Source organism: Miniopterus natalensis, chromosome 22, assembly GCF_054644295.1.
Source record: "Miniopterus natalensis isolate mMinNat1 chromosome 22, mMinNat1.hap1, whole genome shotgun sequence".
NCBI classification, from domain to species: Eukaryota; Metazoa; Chordata; class Mammalia; order Chiroptera; family Miniopteridae; genus Miniopterus; species Miniopterus natalensis.
Genome location: NC_142102.1, coordinates 13,883,315 through 13,904,718, shown reverse-complemented (window position 1 = coordinate 13,904,718; position 21,404 = coordinate 13,883,315).

Below are 21,404 nucleotides of genomic sequence, written 5' to 3'. Positions count from 1 at the left end.
TAGTCCAATGTGAGGGCAGATTAAAGACAACCTGAGAACAACTTACGCCCTTTCCTATAAAATTAACTGAAGACGGTCTCCGACATAAGACATGTGTCGGGACAGAGAGGGCGAGACCTGTGACTTGGGACTCCCTGGAGCTGACCCAGGGAAGCTACTGCAGGGGCTGTCGGGAGGATTTCCACACCCCTGGCTCGGGGACACATCCCTGGGATGGGGACAGGGAGGAGGGCTGCAAGCAGCAAGTCTTCACTGGGGACACTTCAAACACTAGAAAGACTTAAGGATATGAAGAAAAGCAGGTGATGGAAGAAGAAAAGGAAGACAATTAGAAAACATGTCTGTAACCACAGAGGACTCAGAAAAGTGGGGCATGGGCTGCAGTCATAGCCCAGGCACCTCCCTGAAGAGGTGGGAGGTCTCACGATGCTACTGTACTGGAGGACAAATTATAGATACACCTATCGAGGTGCACATTCTTTAAAGGGATTGATGACAACAATGACCCCTAGGAAATAAACCAAGATAATGATATTTCTACTGTGGGGTGAGAGTGGGGAGAGACGGGTCTCAGAATCTCCACCCTCTGCTGCAGGGCAGGAGCTGGCAGGTCCTCAGGGGCACTGCAGAGGGGAGTGCAGGGCTGGCAGCGGCTTCCTTTCATTTTCTGCTCTTTCCTCACTGTCCCATTTTGTTTCATGTGCATATTTTATTTTGACAAAGAGAGGACATGAGAACGATAACCTCGGTGGATTAAAGGTGACGGAGGACTGAGTGGAAGCTATCCTGCCACTCTCCCGGGACCAAACTGGAATGACAGCTAAACTACAGAAAAACCATCCTGAAAAACCAACTGCAACTGAATACGAGCTGGACGGCACCCCCATGACCAAGGAAGAAAAGAGAAGATCGCAGAGACGTGTAGGAAGTGCGGAAGCACGAGAGGGCTGGCTGGGCTCCCACAGGCAGCAACTGAAGGTCCAGAGGGAGATCTCAGCCGTGGGGGGTTCCCACTGAGGACTCTGGGGCCTCAACCCCTGGTGGGGCTCCCCAGCCAAGAGCACCAGACCTGAGACGGATGCCCACATAACATCTGGCCCTGAAAAGCAGCCGCATTTCTGGCAGGGAGAGATGGCTGGAAATACAGGCCCCCTCTTCAAGAGCCAACCCACAAAGTTTGGTGTGCAGCCACTCACCTTGAGCTCCAGCAGAGGGAGGGCAGAGTGGACCGTAGCTGTGTGGGAAGAATCTAGGCCGAAGGCACCCCTCTGGATTCCGGTGCAGAGCCATTCCCCCAGACTACAGAGGCAGACACTGACCTGTCCAGCAGGTTTTGCCTGAGGAGGAAGGAATTGCCCCCACCCTGCTAGAAAACCTCTCGTCCTACCCCCCTGGGGTTTCTAAAGCAGGAGGCTCATTAAGAGAATCAGGTTTATCAGCCTGCAGGCAGAGGCAGACCTCAGAGTGCTTTGAGTCTCTGCCTGATCTGCTTCTCAACCTGGGCCTTGCAAAAGCAGACTTAGGTGTGCATCTCGGTCCTGCCAAAATACACTCAGCCCTGAGAGAGGGGACCTCAAGCTGTAGGTTGCTGATAGCTCCAAACAGGATGCTCAAAGCCACTCACAAACAGCATCTGGCATTGGCCTGCATTAGAGACCCTCCAAAAGGACAGCTTGACCCAGCAGGCCAACCTAATGAATAGAAACTTGCCCAAATAGGCAGCTATTAGGGCAAGCTTCAGCTTCTAACAGACCCCATGCAAAACAGGTCCACTGTCCTAAGGGTTTTACCTGTTCCTTTTTGTTTTATACAAACAAAATTTATTTGAAATGCAGATGTCCAAGGCCTATCTCCAGAAATTCTTCAGCTGAATTTGGAGTAATATCCAAGAATATGCATTTTAAACATGTTTAGATATTTATATCTGGATTACTGCCTGAATTTTACAACTGGCTTCTGTTTTTGTATTTGCTGAGACACAATGACAAGTAAATGGGCTTGAATTTGGAATGTCAAGATGGACCAGATATATTATATTTGAAGTTAATGTAATACTCAACATAAGATTAGTGGTGTACGCCTCTCTCGTTGCTTTCTGTTTGTATAGGGTTAGATATACTTTGTATTTCTCAAGGTACTGCTTCCCATTTTAAGTCTCTTTTTGCACATTAACTCCCTCATATGTGCTGATGTCTATTATGTATTTATTTAACAAACCAATTAAAATCAGTATATTTACTTATTTACTTTATAATCAAACCTCCATTACGCCTCTGACTCAGACACTCCAAAATCCTGAGGCTGTGCGTTCCTATTGCCTCCTTCATAAAGTAGTAAACTCCTACCCTATTACTTAATGAAAAAAGAACTTTCCTACATTGAAAAGGGTTATTGGAAACAAGGGGAGAGATGTACAAAATTATATAGCCACAAAGATGACGCAAGAAATTGAGCCAAGAAAGACTTTTACAAATGGATTTGTGCCCCTTTTTTGTGGCTCTTACATTATGATTATTTTCATAAGTGCTAATGAAAAATCTTCAGGGAGATGATGGCATCTAACAAAGTCATGACTTCAGGGATGCTTGACCTCCTTCCAGTCAAAAGAAGAAAAAGTTGCCTAACATAAAAAATTACAGGTACTAGTTAACTCCTATGCCCAAGTCCAAATTCAGATGTTGAAAACCCATAGCCCTAAATAAAAATTTATTCACTCTCTCTAGTTTTTCAGCATTGTGCCTAGAAGAGGAAGGTAAGAGAAATGGAAACAGGCATCTAGGATGAAAAAATAATGCAAATTGAAGGGAGATATAAAAATTATCAAACGAAGGCTGAGAAATTCAGGAATATAGTCTTAGATATTTATTGTAATCTCCAAAAATTAAAAGAAGATAAATCCAAAGAACAAAAACCACTTTCTATACAGAATTCACATACAAATACCTAATACAGAGCATACAATTTTTACACAATTAACTTCAAGAGAAGTAAAATTTCAAATGTGAATGCACTTTATAGCTTTAAGCCCAGGCAAGAGCTCCTGTGGACACGTGAAGAGTCACGAGATTTGCCGCGCAGTTTTCAGCTGAACATCAGATCGCCACAGGAAAGCAGGGAGCAGCTGCTAGTATTTGCTCAAGAAGAGCTCCGCGGTGTCCCCAAGGCGCCCAGGGTGCCCGTCCCGGGGGCTCCAGCGCGCCCTCCCTCCCGGCGGCGGCGACCCGCACAGGACCTCTGGCGGGCGGGGCTCACCGCCCGAGTTACCTGAGGGCGAACTGCGGCTCCCGGGGCGCCCGGGGCCGCCTCCACTCGCGTTCTCGGCGACTTCCTTTCCCCTCAGTCCCGGGTAAATCTCGGCCTCTATGTAACCCGGGGAGGCTCTCAACGGACGGGGCGGGGCCAGTGGCGGCTCAGCCAATCAAGGCCGCTGGCCCGTCTCCACGGCGACCGCGGGGCTCGCTCCCTTCCCAGCTGCTGAGCGTCTCTGCTGAAGGTCGCTTGCGGTTTCTGAACATTGTATAAAAGAATCTAATAAACAAAATAGACTGAAGAAGAAAAAAGATCCAGAGAAACAGAAGCAGGGAACAGTCTGATGAATCTCAGTGGGGAGGCGGGGGTGGGGGAGTGGGTGGGGGGAGATTAATAGAAGACCTTATATGCATAACCTATAGACGCAAGGCAACTGTGTGGTGAAGGACTGGGGGGCGCGGATGCCGGGTGCAGGGGATCCATGGGGAGAAAAGGGGAGGATATATAATACTTTCAACAATAAAAGTAATTTTTTTTAAAAAATGAAGACAGCTCAAATAAAGTCAGACCAGCTACCAAAAGCAAAGGAAGGTCCAGGATCCAGGAGACACTCACACAACTTCACCACATGGGCAGGGAACCAGCAGGCTCAATGGCCCTTTCCTGGATCCTAGCACTGGGTCCGAGTCAAAGGGGTGGTCTTGGGGGAGCATCTTTGGAAGCCTAATGACTGCACCAAGTAATGTTAATCTCAGAAATCATTCAAACCTGTGAAGATATTTTGTGAGTTTATTTTAAATGGCATGCAATGAAATCCATTGGTGATAAATTAGGGAGGCAGGAGAAAGCAAAGCAGGGAAACCTCTGTGATTGGATAAAAGGTACAATGATAGACACATACTTCTTTTACGTAGGTGGTTACAGGATAGTTAACAGTCAACAGTTAACAAGATATCAATAACAATGAGAAAATTCCTGGTCTCTGCCCTATTGCATTGAGGACCTGGAAATTACTTTGTTTTGCAAAGACATGTGTTAGGTGTGCCATCCCAGATGCAAAAGATAACAGGTTAATGTGAAAATTAACCTTTGTCAGTGAAAAATACTGCCTCAGGAAAAGGCTACGAACCATAAGACTCTGATTGCTCAAACCGTATGTCCTCTGGCCACCAGGCCAGTGTCAAGAAACAGCCTGGGAAACGAACAAACCTGAGTTGAGCAATGGGAATGAAAGAGACAAAGTTATGGGATCAGGAGGACTGCTCTCTGACGAGGAGCAGCCCCAAATGGCTTCAATGCCTTTAGTATATAGTAAGTGACAATTGGTAATGAGGTGAGGGTGATACAAAGTATCGCCTTCAAGGCTGCATAAACACTCTTTCAGAGTAAACTCCCTGCCTCCCGTGTGAGCCCAGACCGTGGTAATTTCTTTATCTCCGCTCCTCATGGGAACTTGTGGGGAGGGTTGAGTCCTTGACTTCAAACCCTCAGGTGACATGGACCATGTCCGGACACGTCACCAGCTCCCAACAGTCCCGGGAAAGGGCTGTTTTACTTTCCCTTCTTGTCCAGGACCGGGAGGGTGAGGCAGTGATTCTAGCTAAAAACAGAATGACTAACCGCAAGAGTAAAACTAAAATAACTATGAACACCTGGCAGTGATGAACTGGCACCAAAGGTACGAGGCATGTCTAACCTCCAGTCTCCGCAAGCAGACACTCTCGGGTGACTGACGGTCTCCCTCGTGATGTGCAAGGGCCTCATAGGGACTCTAGAATACAATTGTAACTAGGCTTTGACCCGTCTGGGGAGTGCATATAAGGTTTGGTCGCCCAGCATTTCGGTCCTCAGGGTTGTTTTAGACAGCCTGTGAGAGAAACCGAGGCACGTAAACTGAGCGAGGGTGACCATCAGGCTTCGCAGCCTCTGAGCACCTCCTCCACAAGCAGCACACTCTGACCCACCACGTTGATCCCCAAGGATTCGGCTCGCAGCCGTGACCCTCGAACCCACACTCTCCTATCACCCATGTGTTGTTACGATTTAATAGGCCTCACCTGCCCAACTGGTCTGTTTAACCTACACTTTCGCTGGTCTCTATGCTCCAGGAACACTGTTGCATTTGTCCCTCAGTTAAAAACTGGACAGGAACCGTTAGACAGGAATCACTTTCTAGGACAGGAAATGGACCCTCCTCTTCTTACCTGTGCCCTAGTGACATTGTAGGGAACATCGCTGGGCTAGCTCTTTATTTTTAATATATTTTTATTGATTTCAAAGAGAGGAAGGGAGAGGAAGAGAGAGCTAGAAACGTCAATGATGAGTCAGTGATCGGCTGCCTCCTGCACACCCCCTGCTGGGGATCAAGCCTGGAACCGGGACATGTGCCCTGACTGGGAATCTAACCTCGATCTCCTGGATCCTAGGTCGATGCTCAACCACAGAGCCACGCTGGCAGGGCTGGGCTAGCTCTTTAAATTGGCAGCTAATAACCTGTATCTGGAGGTGGTGAATGCCCAACTCTTTGCAGGAAAACAATAAAGCCAGTCTTCCTCAACACTGTGGCTTGAAGGACAAGGTTAACTGTGGTCTCTTTCCTCCCTGCATCTTTTCATAGCTATGGAGTTCCCTCTCTCTCCTTCCCTCCCTCTCTCTCTCTCTCTCTCCCTCTCCCTCCCCCTCCCCCCCTCTCTCTCTCCCCCTCCCCCTCTCCCTCTCCCTCTCCCTCCCTCTCTCTCCCCCTCCCCCTCCCCTCTCCTCTCTCTCTCTCTCCCTCCCTCTCTCTCTCCCCCTCCCCCTCCCCCTCTCCCTCTCCCTCTCCCTCTCCCTCTCCCTCTCCCTCTCTCCTCTCTCTCTGCACTCTCCCTCTCCCTCTCTCCCTCTCTCTCTGCAGACTGCCACACTGTGCAGGCATGGGTGGAGTATTTAAGAGCCATTAGGCACTCGCCACTCCCACAACAGGATGAGTTGGTCATGGACCACGGAAGTTTGCAGTAGGGACCTCGGTGACTGCAAGACAACATCCATACACCCAGGAACACTGTGAAATCACACAAGGCCCTTCCCCACAGATTTTCCCTGTTAGGTCACTAGTTCCAATGGAGACAGAGTTTTTTGGGTTGTTGTTTTTTAATATGTATCTTTCTTGATTTCAAAGAGAGGAAGGGAGAGGGAGAGATAGAAACATCAAGGATGACAGACAGTCACTGATCGGCTGCCTCCTGCACACCCCTCACTGGGGATCGAGCCTGCAACTCCGGCATGTGCCCTGAACCAGGAATCAAACTGTGATCTCCTGGATCCTAGGTCGACGCTCAACCTCTGAGCCACACCCAGCCAGGCTGGGGAGAGAGATCTTTGCCCTTTGGCTGGAAGGATGTTCTTTTCTTCACTTTCTCTTCCTTCCTTTGTGTCTGTAGTTAAACTCAGATGAACTTCTTTGAGCTTCTTGAAATCCTCAATGCAGCGCTAAGGGTTAAGGGTTGAGAGACCCTAGGCTACAGGTAAGGGTCAAGAAAATTAAGAACAGGGGAAAGAATAGATGGCTGTTCTTTAACGTTCACGTTTCTGTTGGAGTTGCTTTGTGAGGGTCTGAACAGGACATGATGCTGGATAAATGAGAGCCCAAAATATTCTGACTTGGAAAATGAGGGACACTTGGCGGTTTCTAACCTTCCTAGACAAGGCCCACAGGGCTCACCCCCGGGGCCGGAGGTGCTGTCTCTGCCTGGCTGCCCAGCTCACATGCAGGGAGTATGCCCACCCTCCCTGCGACTGGGCATCTGGGGCTGCTGGGAGGTCTGCCCTCAGGGCACGAGGAAAGCTTCACATCCCCTGTCCCCCTGGGCGAAAGGGACCCTGCCCTGCTGTGGTTCTCAGGCCACAGGACTACTGCCCGGACAGTCCAGAGACTAGCAGGGACGCCTCTGACTCTCGGCTGGGAATTTACGTCCTCCGCAGATGGGAGCCAGTCCACAGTGTCTGCAGATACCCCATTGGGGTGACATGCCCCTGGGGGTGAAATGTGACGAGTCCCTCAAGCTTTGGTTTTATCTGTGTGTGTTTTTTTATCTTTATTGTTGAAAGTATTAGAAATGTCCCTTTTTCCCATTTACCCCTCGCGCCCGCTCCCTTCCCCTCTCCAGCCTTCCCCTCACTATGGTCGGTCCCTCACGGGCATGGACACTATGGTCGGTCCCTCACGGGCATAAACACCTGCAAGTTCATTGGTGACTCTTCCCTCCTCCCTCTTCCCTCTGAAACCCGTCGGTCTGACGCTTTATTTCTGAAGCCTTTTTGGACCTGCCTTAGTTAAACATAACTATTACTCACGATGCCACTTCGAGATTTAAAGTTCTCCCAGAGACTCTCCTACTATATTATTTCACCTGTTCTTTGACTATTTGAGCCCCACGCACTGTTCCGTCCACGACTTGTCTGGGAGGATGTGCTGACAGTCCCCCGGGTGCAGCGCAGCCTTCACCACACACGACCTGGGCACTGTTCATCCTGAAAGGGGGCTGACAAGGGAGGGCGCCCACGGGCCCAGGAGAAAGTCCGCGTCCTGAGCACAGTCTGGCGGCAGGAAGGCCCGGGCCGCCCTCAGGACCTGCGGGCGCTCGGCTCTCCCAGCTCCTGCGGCGCCCGCGCCTCACCCACGCGGGGGAAACTAGCGGGAGAAACCGCCCGCCGCCGAAGGCTTCTTGACAGGCACTCGCAGGACCCAGAGCAGCCAATCACCGCGCGGTGGGGCGGGTCCTTCCACAGGATGCGAAGACCCGCCCGCCAGACGCCAGACCGGAGCCAAAGATTCTGACCGCAACTGACTGACAGGCTCCATGCTATGCCCCGCCCTTTCAGCTTCTTCTGACCACCCATTGGCCCGCAGGGCCCTGTGATCGCAGCACTGATTGGTGGCTTTGCCTGACGCCTCTATAAGGCGGGAACCTAGCCCCGGGCGCCCTCGCTCCTCCTGAGGGCAGGTAGCGCGAGGGGCTCAGAGAGGGCGCTCGGCCAGGGTGGGCAGCGCAGCAGGAGAGCCGGGACACTGACAGGAAAATGGGGGCCTTGCTGTACGAAACCCTTAGCCCGAGGCCTTCGAATTCCAGCCCAAGACCCTAGATGCATCTCCTCCTGAGATGCTCCAAGTCCTCTCAGCATTGAAGGACCCCAAGTCTCCTCACCCAGATAAACACTAAACCCCCCAATGCTCACATCCCCAGACACCCTGAAAACCCCATTCCCCTCAGCCGGGGCACTCTAAATACAGCCCAGAAAGACCAAATCTCCCACAACTCAAACCCTAAATACCCCCATCCTGGGAACTCAATGTCAGGAAGCCTGAAATCCTTAATGAGAGACCCCAAATCTCCTCACCCTCAGAGGTCCCAAATCCTGTCACCCCGAACATTCTAAATGTCCTTGACCAGAAAAACCCCAGGTCTTGTCCAAGTCTCCTCAGGCTGAGAAGTCCCTGCCCCTTGGAGACTGCGCCTCGTTATGCGCAGATTTTTCCAGAATGTCCAGGTGGAATTCCCTCCATTGTCGCCGGCACAGCCCCTCCTAGCTGTCAGCGCGCCTCCAGCCTCGACCCTCAGGACCTCCAGACCCCAACTTTCCCCTCAGGGCCCCTCAGGACCCCACGGTCACCCCCCAGGCCCCTCACCCACCCCTGACCCGCCTCCCCAGGGCCCCTCAGGGCCCCTCAGACGCCCCGGCTGAGCCCCCCAGGGCCCCTCAGAGGCCCATGAGACAGCGAGGCGGGAGCTGCGGGAGCGAGTCTGCTTCCACCGGCGGGTCTGCATGGCCGCGTCCCCGTCCCAGCCGTGCCCTGGTCGCAGCTGGGTCCCACGTCTTCCCCTCTGGACGCCCTGCCCGACGGGGAGACGGGCTGTCACCCTCTCAGCACCTTCTCGTTCCACAGGCACCTTGGCCTCAGGCTCAGGGACTCGGGGTCGCAGCACCATGAACCCCGACGGGCTCGCAGGGGAGCCCTGAGGAAGAAGGGGGAGAGCGGGGTGGAAACCCAAGGTGGGAGCTGGGGGGCCGCGGGGAGCCGGGGAGCAGGGCTGGGTGCCCCTCTCTGCGCATGGGCAGCGCGGAGGCCGGGAGAGCCCCCCAGGGGTCAGGGCCGGGTCAGGTCACGGCGGGGGCACGAGCGCCAGAGCGGCTCAGGAGCCGGGACGCGACGGGCGGGGCGGGGGGCAGAGCGCTTGGTCCCGGCCCCGCAGAGGCCACAGAGGCCTGGCTGCTCCCCGCGCGAGGCGGAGCGAAGGCCCCGCTGCGAGTTCTCCCGCAGGAGTGAGTTGTCGACGGAATCTGTTATCGTCTCCAGGCCAGAGCCGCTCTCAGAGACATTTCCGTCTACTTCCCCCGGGAAGAGCGGGCACAGGTGGGAGACGGCAGAACGCGGTGCGGGAACGTGAAGAGGAGCCACGAGGGGCTCCCAGCCTAGGGGACGGCGGTGCTGGGCCGGGGGACCCGGGACACGGCGCACGGGGCTGTCTCTCCTCAGGCGCTCTGCCTGCAGCGCCCTCCCGGGTGGGCACCAGTCCCGGGGATGCTGCTCCTGCGTCAGTGCAGGGCTCGCGCTGGCCGCGCAGAGCTCTCAGCACCTGGTTCTGGACTCTCCGTCCCCCCCCCCTCCCCTCCCCCCCATCGCATCCCATCCCCACCGGCTTGCTGGCCTTTGTTCCTCCTTCAACCTCTTCACTTTCAGGACCAAGGTTTTGTTTCCTTCCAGGTCTCAGAGCCCCTCGACCAGCTGTCATGTGTCACCGCAGGCAGGCCACCAAACCCCAGGCGGAGGACCCTGAGGACTGTGGTGAGGAGAGGACCCCGAGGCAGCAAGGTGAGGGGCCTGGAGAACTCAGAGGTGCCCTCCCGGAATGGACCTGGGTTTAGGTCAGGCTGCATCTCAGGAGTTACCAAGGGAACTGTGTTTGCTTGTTCAGCAAACAAGCAAGATGCAAAACTGTTATACAGTAAGGGGCTATTCATATAAACTCTTTAAATGGGTAAAAGAATTATATGTTTTTATTGTCGACACTATTACAGAGGTCCCCATTCCAATATATAGTTATATATGTTGAAAGCACACCCACGCCTTTCTGCCCCCCCCCCCCTTCTTCCCCCACAGCCTACGTCTCCTAAACACTAAAGGACCCCAGGAGGTTTGCATGAGCATCAGCAGCTTGTTCCTGGATAACCCCCTGAACCTGCCTCCAAGGCCCTTTCTCTGTGAATTGACAATGGGCCAAAGCAGCCCCGCCTAGGCTGATTGCTTTCCTATAACAATGAGCCAAGGCAGCCCAGACTAGGCTCTCCTCCTGCTTCTTCTGTCCTAAGCCCTTCCTTGTTTCACTGTGCCCATCTTTAATAAACATACTCTCAAAATAAAAATAAATAGATAGCCCTGGCTGGGTGGGCCAGTCAGTTGGAGCATCCTTCCCTACACCAAAAAGACTGCAGGTTCGATTCTGGGTCAGGGCACAAACCTAGGTTTTGTGTTCGATCCCCAATAGGGGTGCATGCTGATCAATGTTTCTCATATCAGTGTTTCTCTCTCTCTCCCCCTCCTTCCTCTCTCTCTAAAATAAATAAAAACATATCCTTGGTTGAAGGTTAAAAAACAATAATAATAACCCTGACCATTTGCTCAGTGGTTAGAGCATCAGCCATGGACTGAAGGGTCCCAGGTTTGATTCCAGCCAAGGGCAGGTACCTTGCTTCCAGGCTTGATCGCAGGCCCCAGTCAGGGTACGTGCAGGAGGCAACCAATCAATGTGTCCCTCCCACATAGATGTTTCTCTCTGTCTCCTTTCCACTCTCTCTGAAAAGCAATGGAAATAATATCCCCAGGTGAGGATTAAAAAACAACAATAATAATAGACACAGCGTGGAGGTGCAAGAGGGTATAGGGGGGATAAATGGTGATGGAAAAAATAAAAGAAAGAAAGAAGAATAAATAAATATATATTTATAGATAATTAATAAGCATTAAGTATATAAAATACAAAAGTGAGTAAAAACTAACTAATTCAGAACAGCTATCATCACAGAGGAGGAAGACCTGGCTGCCTATTAGCTTGCATAGGGACATATGAGAAAAATTAATAATCATGGTGATTAAGGGGGTTGGGCTGTGGGCCTGGATAGAGAGTAGTTCATCACTTAATCAGGCCTTGATGTTTGCCATGGCATCATTCTGTCAACTTTCATGAAAGTGTGGTCAGTAGGGTCGTCCCGCTTTCACGGGTCTGGGGTTTAAACACCTGAAGTCAAGATGTTATCTCTAACTTACCCAAAACTCTGTGTCTATAGCCAACAGCCCTGAGTCTTTGTTCCTAAGACTGTGTGATGCTTACCAGAATCTAATGATTAACAAAGGGGGTGGACAGCCAGTACATGCAAAGGTGGAAGAACAAGAAAGGAATGAGGCAAAGTAGTCACGGTGCCATTGGACTGGACAAGGCCAGTGTGAATCAAGAAGACAGAAAGGAGAAACAGAGTTTGTGAATGGTTATGTGGCTTTTATTACATTTCTGTCATGAATAGGCTAATTTTTTACATAAATGTAATAGATAACTTATAAACATAGGAGGAAGCAGAGATGATGCTTTGTCTTTTTTTTTTTTTAACATTCTAAAATAAATGATGTCCCCAATAGAATCATAGGCCTTAATGAAACCTCAGAAAACATTTTCCAGTTATCCTTGGACTATCTTTGTATTACTCTCTGATTTAGAATTCTCTGTCTCTCATAAGAATCTCCAGATTTTGGAAAAAATTACCAACCAAAACACTGATTTCTCGTCATCTTTTAGTCAAACCTTCTTGGGCGACCTTCAGAGTAGAACAGAGTAAATACCAGAAGGTGTGTATTTCCCAAATCCTGTTGACAAGAAAATCTTACTCATGGGTGCAATTCAGATAAGAGTAGGAAAATGCAGAGAGTATCCTAGGAACCGCTGCCTTCCTCTGCTGATCTCTTCAACACAATGTCCGATATTATCATCTTAATAGTTCATGACAACAGCAACAAGAGTAGCTACCACTCATTTTATTTTCACAATGTTTCAGACTTTAAGAATTCAACATGAATAAACTCACTTAAACCTTACCCCACTCCTATGACCTAGGTACTATAACGACCACCGTTTCTGATGAGGAAACCAAGGTTTCAGACATATAGAAATGTTTGATTTTTCTGAGATCACAGTATCAGTGGTAGTGCAATACAATCCACAGCCTCTTCTCTAAACCACTTACAAGCTCATTAAACCAGTCATACTTCTACACATTTTACCCTGTCTTATTCATATATCACTACATCATTCATCTGACTGGTGATTCCAAACTCAGCTCTTTTCTGCTGTGCTTCAGTGAGAGATGCACTAAGACCCTCTAACTAACAGAAGCTCACTGACGTATACGCAGTTTGTACAGTGGGTGGTCCCAGATGAAGAAGGGTACAGGATCCCCAGTATCAGAGCCTCCCACTCTAATAAAAGAAAGCATCTCCCATCCCTGAAAAGCTTCAGGTTTGATGACTGAGGAACAACAAATAAATAATAACGTGACTTAAGGACTTCATCTATGTTACACACTATTCAATAGAAACTTACCATCTGGAACTGATTTCAAAGGTCCACTCCTATAGGAGGAAGTACCAGCTTCTTTCTCTGACCTCTAATTAGGCCACTCTCATCTTGTTTGGAACCATTTGTTCAGCCTGCCTGGCTCTGCATTGTGAGCTCTTTGAGAGGCTGATTCTTCTAGAAGTCCCAGGCTCAGCTCAGGGTCCCTGAGGGTCCCCTGAATGTTTGCTGAATGAATGATTTCATATTTACAAATTAAACTAGAGGAAGGTCAATGAATACTAAAGATAATTAATGTGCAATTTCAAATATGGAGATGGCTGAGGGGTAAACTGATAAGAAGACTATAATCTCACAGTCAGTATTAAATAGCTCACAAAACACTTTGGTGTGGACATCATTATATTTCATGTTCACTATAACATTAAGAATTAGCATGCGCCCAGCCGGGCATGGCTCAGTGGTTGAGCGTCGACCTAGGATCCAGGCGATCAGGGTTCGATTCCCGGTCAGGGCACATGCCCGGGTTGCAGGCTCGATCAATGACTCTCTCATCATTGATGTTTCTATCTCTCTCTCCCTCTCCTTTCCTCTCTGAAATCAATAAAGATATATTTTAAAAAAGAAAAAGAAAAAAAGAATTCGCATGTTATCGATCAGGAAACTGAAGAGAACTAGCTAGTGATACAACCTTACTCAAACATAATTGATGGGAGCCAGCTAAACTAATCACAAATATTCTTTCCAAGATACAACAATTTGCAAATTTCAACACCAATTTCTGTATTGTTTAGATATGTTTCTGCCAACTATTTCTTTTTTCTCTCCCCAATACCCCTCACTTTCACTACTATAGAGAAAACTGAAAGGAAAGAGCCTTAAGGCATGGGTTCCAATCTTGGATTCACTACCCACATGGCCCTTTCTTTTCCCTCTAATATTCATACTTCCCAGGTATTTCCAAGGGTTGTTGAAGTATTGATTAAAGTCATGCATGTAAAATATATCATAAGTCTTAAAGCATTAAGAAATGAATGTTGTCTTTTAACGTGTGACTTTTACATTGCAGGCAATGTCCAGGGCACCATTAAGTAATGATTCCAGTTTGAAGGAATTGTCAGGAACAGCAAATCTGCTGACCACAAGTGGTTCAGAGCCGGCCCAGAAACCAGTGTCCCCTCCTGGGGAAGCAAGTACCTCTGGACAGCACTCTAGACCCAAATTGGGTAAGAGAAAATAATTTGGAGGTTTCAGTTCCACTAAGTCCTCTAGAAAGGCTAATAAGTATGGCTTATGTATGTGGGGTAGACTGCAGAGGCCTGGATTGAAGCTGGACTAAGCTGAGACAGAAGGTAGCACTGGAACTTTGGGCAAATCTTATAAACCCTGAGCTCCTGAATGCTCATGTGTAAAGGGAACATAAGGATACATAACTCATATATTGTTTGAGAGCATTACATTATATTTAAAGTAACTGACACATGCAAGTTTTCCAATAAATCCATCTGTGATAATAACAACCATACTTTCTTGGTGTTGTACGCCCAAGCCTTTACTCAATACCTAACCCATAATGTGCCCTCAATAAATATTTTATGAATGAGTAAAGATTGGGAAAGATTTTCCCTGATAATGGGAAAAATCTAGAAACTAAAATTGAATCCGTCTTTGGTAGTCTTTGTGGAGCCTTAGTCTCTCTTACTTAACAGAGGAAAATACCAAGAGTATATAGAAGAACAGGTAATAATTTTTTAAAAATACATCTTTATTGATTTCAGAGAGAGGAAAGGAGAGGGAGAGAGATAGAAACATCCATGATGAGAGAGTCATTGATTGGCTGTAGCCCGCAACCTGGGCATGTGCCCTGACCGGGAATCGAACCCTGATCGCCTGGATCCTAGGTCGACGCTCAACTGCTGAGCCACACCTGGCTGGGCAGAACAGGTAATAATTTAATGGGAGGAGATTGTGTGTTTTCTGACAAAACAGGGACCAACACTCCACACCCCATCCCCCTCTCTCACCTGCTCTTCTCCAACTTAGAATTCAGGAGGAAGGGGATGGAAGTGAAGATGTACAGCTTACAAGAAAGAAAGGGCCACATGTACCAAGAGGTCAGCGAACACCCAGGACGGCGACTACCTCCGTAAGTGACCCTCACCAAGAAGCATGTTATATCTTGATACAATAATTTCATCTGGTCATTGGGTGCCCAAATCATTCCTTTCTTCTAGTGACCTGGAGTACAGGATTGAGGCTCAATTATGTGAGTGCCTGGGTTCTCTCTGAAACTCTTTACGTCCAGGAACATGCACTACACCTTTCCTGATCCCTGTTCCTCTTGCTTCCAGATTGTGAGAAGTGTCAGAACTTCTTCATTGACAGCTGTGCTGTGCATGGGCCCCCTATATTTGTAAAAGACAGTGCAGTGGACAAGGGGCACCCCAACCACTCAGCCTTCACTCTGCCCCCTGGGTTGAAAATCAGACTGTGAAGCATCCCCGAGGCTGTGCTTGGAGTGTGGAAAGAGGAATCGGATCTGCCGGTGGGTCTGCACTTTGGCCCTTATGAGGGCCAGATCACAGAAGATGAAGATGCAGCCAACAGTGGATACCCCTGTCCTCTGGCTTCACACATCCCTCCTGTGGTTTGGTGGGAACCCACCTTCTACATGCTAGATCATGGGTGGGCATAATATGGTTAGCTCTGTGTACTGAGTGGAGTTTGTATGAACAGGGAGCTCCTGTTTGAGGATCAGACCGTGAGTGGGAGCAAGGTGGTACAGACACAAAGGAGCGGCTCCTCCCTGTGAGACTCCTGCTCTGACTGGACAAATGGACTCAGACATATAGATTATGAGTCAGAAAAATATCGTGTGGTCACCATCGACAGTTGAATCCCCATGCAGGCTGAAGGAACCCTAGCCCTAACGCTAACAACCCTAAACCTAGCCCTAGCTCTAAACCTAGCCCTCGCCCTCGCCCTCGCCCTCACCCTAGCACTAGCCCATTTCAAAGAATGGATGAATGAATTTGTTAGTCTTTTGCCAATATTTCCCAATCCTTAAGTTTTTAAGAGTGACTGTCCTTATTTTACAATTAGTCTTTATAGGGCCACAGGTGTGACTCCAAAATATCCAAGCCCACCAAATCTTTTTACCTCCCCAAAACCTCCTCAGTTCCTCAGATTCACATAGATAATTGGCTTTATGAAACCCAGTCCTTGGACCTTTCAAATGCAAATACCTGGTCAAAAACTCTTATCTAGATAATCTTTTAAAATACTAAAATAAAATACAAGTTTCTGGGAGGTGAGCCTTTTTGAAAGGAAAGAAAAAGGAAAAGAAAAAGGAGAACCTTAGCAATCTATGTAAATCAATTTAACTTATTTCAACTCTTCCTTTTTAAATTTCAAGCTGTTGATTTAATGTCTTATAATTTGTGGGAGGTGTGCTTTTTGAAACTGAGAGTATGTTTGAAATGTGTTCATAAAACTCAATCTAAAGAGTAGTAATTGCTTACTTTAGAGGGGTCACTAAAATCAAAGGTTTTAAAGAGTTACGAATTTTAATTAATTGGGAAGAAAGCGTATGCTTTGGATAACAGAAGGTATAAGGTACGGAAACATATTTTCAAGGGAAAAATAAAGTGAGTTGTTCTAAAGCTGCTTGTTTCAGAATGGGTAAAAAGGTCTGAACTTAATAACACACTCAAAGAATATAAAAAAGACTTACAAGGGAAAATAGACAAATTGATAATCGTAATAGATTTAACACACCTCTCATTCAGGGACAGAGCCTACCTCTCTCAGAACCAACAGACGGCCACTAAAACCTCAATGTGATGTAAGAAACTTCAACAACATGACCCGCAAATGGAGTTCAACATTCACAAATAATCCGCTCTACCCCCAGGTTTGCCTGATCACCTGCGCCCGGGTGTTATTCCCAAGGTGCCCACGAGATGGCAGCATTCAACATGCAGGTGATGCCCTCTACCCGGCCGCTTTTCCTGAGCTCCTGCGCCCGGGTGTTATTCCCAAGGTGCCCAGGAGAGGGCAGCAGAGAAACACGCTTGGAATGTCTCTAAAGTGACCGTGGCCAGGGCGCAGAGGGGGCAGAACAAAGGCGCTACACCCTCTGCGCCCCAAGGATCATGATCTCGGGAACTGAATCTGACCGGGGCCTCCTGGGTGAAACGCGCAGGGAATGCTGTTGGCCGAGGGGCTCCCCAACTCCGTCTCCACTTCACGGACAGAGGCCGAGGCCCATGAAGGCAGCCAGTCCGCAGCCAGCTCCGTCAGGAACCTGGGTGTCCAGCCTCTGGGCCCCAAAGATGCGACGTCAGGCCGGGCACCAAGCAACATCACGTGGGCTAAGACGTCACGTTGGCGTGATATTGTTGGGGGCAGAGATGTGGATCACCCTCTGTTAACCGTGATTGTGAAATGGGGAGGGCACCTCGTAGGAACAGGACCCTCGTTTAATGATGATTCACCGCACTGACTAATAGAGGATTTTCCTACAGGCCCCGGGAAACTGCCGGATGTGCTATGGCGCAGCCCACATCGAGCCCACTGAATAAACCTCATTTCAGCCTCAGGACATGTCCCAGTGGCTGCCAGGGCAAGAGGGTTTAAAGGTCACTTCCACCGCAAGGAGACGTGAACTAGGCTGCGATGACAGAGGGGTTGGCGTGTCATTGGCAGCCCGGCAGAATACCGCGGTTGGTTAGAGGGCCCTCCAGACTAGGACAAGGTTGCGGGTTCGATCCCCGCCAGGGCACATAGAAGAATCAACCGATGGGTGTGCGTCACGGAAGATGATGCACCGGCTGGGGCCCTAGGACATGGCCTGTGGCCCACAAAGTCCCCCAAGTTACAGGAGCCGCTGTGACCACAATGCCAACCGCATCCTCCCCCACGGTCAGCACCAATGGCTCAGGGCACAGAGGGCGCCCGGGGCGCCGAGGCCACCACCCCCTTCCCAGGGAAGAGGGCCTGCAACCACAGACCTGACAGCTTTACCACCCCGAAGCCCCGCCCTCGATGCTCAGACTGGGCGAGCCCCGTGGAGAAAATGAAATGACTGAGGTGAACGAGGAAATTGCCAGGTAGAAAACTCCTCCCACCTTGAGATGGGAATGACTCTGGAAAAGAAAGGAAAGCATCAACGGGGAAGTTGCAACTCAAAGGCATCCTTGGCCCACCTGGAGACAGACGAAAGCATCCTAATGAGGAGACAGAAGCAGATTCACCGCGGGAAGAACACCATGGCCTATGACCGCAGCATTAGAGTTCCCGAGGACCTTCCAAACATGGCATGGGCCAGAGCCCCCACAGCACTTCTCAGCAGAACAACCCAGGGAACTCAGGAAATCTCCCATTTTCATCAGGATAAAGCTGTCACTTGTGTTGAATGGACGAATGGCCACACCTGCTTCCCTAGGGCACTGGCCTGGCTCTGAGAGGTGGCTCAGCCCAGGCTTCCCCCTGAAAGCTCAAGGAGCATCCTGGCCCCCCAGAAGGCATCGCTGCAAGCCTGGCTGTCAGCCCACTGTGCCTGGAAACCCACACAGCATTACTCAGGCAGGTGCCCTCTGCCTGACTCCCCCTCCCCCCTGAACAACCCTGCTCCCAACTGCACAACCCCCAGCTCCCATTCCATTGACGTCCAGCCTCGAGGCCTCAAGTCCTGTGTTCATCTTTGGCTAGCTGATTCACTCCAGGAGTTAGGAAGGAAGCCCACACTACCTCCTAGGAAAGCCTCACCTGGCTGGATGGCAGGGGCTAGAGCTGGGAAAGGTAGAGGGGGCAGGTGTGGAAATTCCTCGCCACACTCCTTGGTTCCCCCTGTCTGCATGCTCCTGGACTGTTGCTCTGCATGCTGCTGGACTGTTGCTCTGGCCCCACACACAGCCAGTCCACAGCACCCAGGATCCCCATGGCCCTCCCAAGGCCCTTTAAGACTACAATCTGGATATGAATCCAGGATCTTTATGCTGCTCAGAAACTCTGACAGCCTTTATCTGGAGAAAGAAAAGGCCAGAAAGAGGCTGCAGGAAAATCCCAGGACAATCTCAGGAAAAGGCCTGAGCACCACCATCCTTGGGACAGATATCCTGTCTGCCCTCACGATTCGGGATGTTTGTCTGAGGGAAAAAACACCCTCTTCTTTTTGGGAGATGCTGGCTGGGGACTGTTGTGATTTCCAGAAACAGGTAAGCAAAGGACTTTATTGGCACTGTCTTGGTGGGCATCAGTAAACCAGGTAAGACTCCCCCCGTAGCCTGTGGATAGTGTTGCCTGAGCCACAAGGCGTTGCTGCCTTACCTCTGAGGGAAGGCAAATTCTGGAGCCTGCAGTGGGGGCTGTGTCACCAGGAAGCTGCCCACCTGTCTGCCTGCCTGGCTAACACCGGTGCCTGGACCCTCCTCCCGGTATGTGCTCTGGGGGTGCTGCTGGGTGGGTCCACGAATCCTGCACACAAGGAACATCCACAGCCCAATGTGGGGGGGATGGTGCCCGGCTCACATTCAGCACAACCAAGGCAAAGCTAGGAATTCTCTTAAAATATATCTGTCGAAATACAATATTGGAAGACAGAGTTTAAGAAACACCCTCAAAAGCATGTCCAATAACAAAGAAAAGAAGACCTAAGATACAAGGTAACCATTTTGGAAGATTGGTCCAGGATTTCCAACATCCACATCACATCTGTGCTCGAGAGAAACCGGAGAACACGGAGGGAAGAAATTATCAAAGAGTCAGATGACCAAAAAATGCCCAGAGCTTAAAGGAGACCTTGATGTCTTACTTTAACTCAAAGGCTTAGCACCAAAGTGAATTACAAGATCTCTTAACCTAGGGCTTAAAACTCAAAACAAAACCCTCCTTTTCAGCCTTAGACATTCATGGTGGTTGGAATGTAAAACAAAAGGAGTAACCAATGAACAGACAAAACCAATTCAACTCATAGATCCAGATCCCAGAATGGTGGTTACGGGGAGAAGGGGGCGGGGGAGGGAGAATTGAGTAAAGGACTCAAAATATTCGGTAACAGCCCAGGTGGGGTGACTCAGTGGTTAAGCGTCAATCTATGAACCAGGTGGTCCCAGTTCCATGCCTGGTCAGGGCAACATGCCTGGGTTTCGGGCTCGATCCCCAGTAGGGGGCGTGAAGGAGGCAGCCCATCAATGACTTTCTCTCAGCATTAATGTTTCTCTATCTCCCTCCCTCGATCTCCCTTCTTCTCTGTGAAATCAAAAAAATCATATTACAATACATATTACAATACAAGACAACCTGAGAACAATTTATCAGGAAATTTATTTTTCACTCACCCTTTACTGTAAAATTAACTGAACATGGTCTCCAACATAAGACATGTGTCAGGAAAGAGAGGGGAAGACCTATGACTTGGGACACCCTGGAGCCGACCCAGGGAAGCTACTGCAGGGGCTGTCGGGAGGACGGCCTCACCCCTGGCTCGGGGACACATCCCTGGGATGGGGACAGGGAGGAGGGCTGCAAGCAGCAAGTCTTCACTGGGGACACTTCAAACACTAGGAAGACTAAAGGATGTGAAGAAAATCAGGCGATGGAAGAAGAAAAGGACAATTAGAAAACCCAAGAAAACATGTCTGTAACCACAGGAGACTCAGAAAAGTGGGGCATGGGCTGCAGTCATAGCCCAGGCACCTTCCTGAAGAGGTGGGAGGTCTCACGATGCTACTGTACTAGAGGACAATCAGAGACGCCTATCGCAATGCACATTCTTTAAAGGGACTGATGATGGCAATTACCCCTAGGAAATAAACAAAGATAATGATATTTCTACTGTGGGGTGAGAGTGGGGAGAGGCGGGTCTCAGTATCTCCACCCTCTGCTGCAGGGGCAGGAGCTGGCAGGTCCTCAGGGGCACTGCAGAGGGGAGTGCAGGGCTGGCAGAGGCTTCCTTTCATTTTCTGCTCTTTCCTCATTGTCCTATTTTGTTTCATGTGTATGTTTTATTTTGACAAATAAAAGACATGAAAACGATAACCTCGGCAGGTTGAAGATGGTGGTGGACGGAGTGGAGGCTACCCTGCCGCTCTCCCAGGACCAAACTGGAATGACAACTAAACTATAGAAACACCATCCTGAAAAAACTGCAACTGAATACGAGCTGGACGGCAACCCCATAACCAAGGAGGAAAAGCGGGACATCGCATAGAGACATGTAGGAAGTGCGGAGGCACCAGAGCTGGCTGGGCTCCCACAGGCAGCAGCTGAAGGTCCGGAGGGAGAGCTCAGCTGTGGGGGTTCCCACTGAGGACTCTGGGGCCTCAACCCCTGGTGGGGCTCCCCAACCCAGAGCACCAGACCTAAGACAGGTGCCCACATAACATCTGGCCCTGAAAAGCAGCCACATTTCTGCCAGGGAGAGATGGCTGGAAATGCAGGCTCCCTCTTCAAGAGCCAACCCACAAAGTTTCGTGTGCAGCCACTCACCTTAGGCTCGGAGGCCAGAGTGGACTGTAGCTGTGTGAGGAGAATCTAGACCAAAGGCACCCCTCT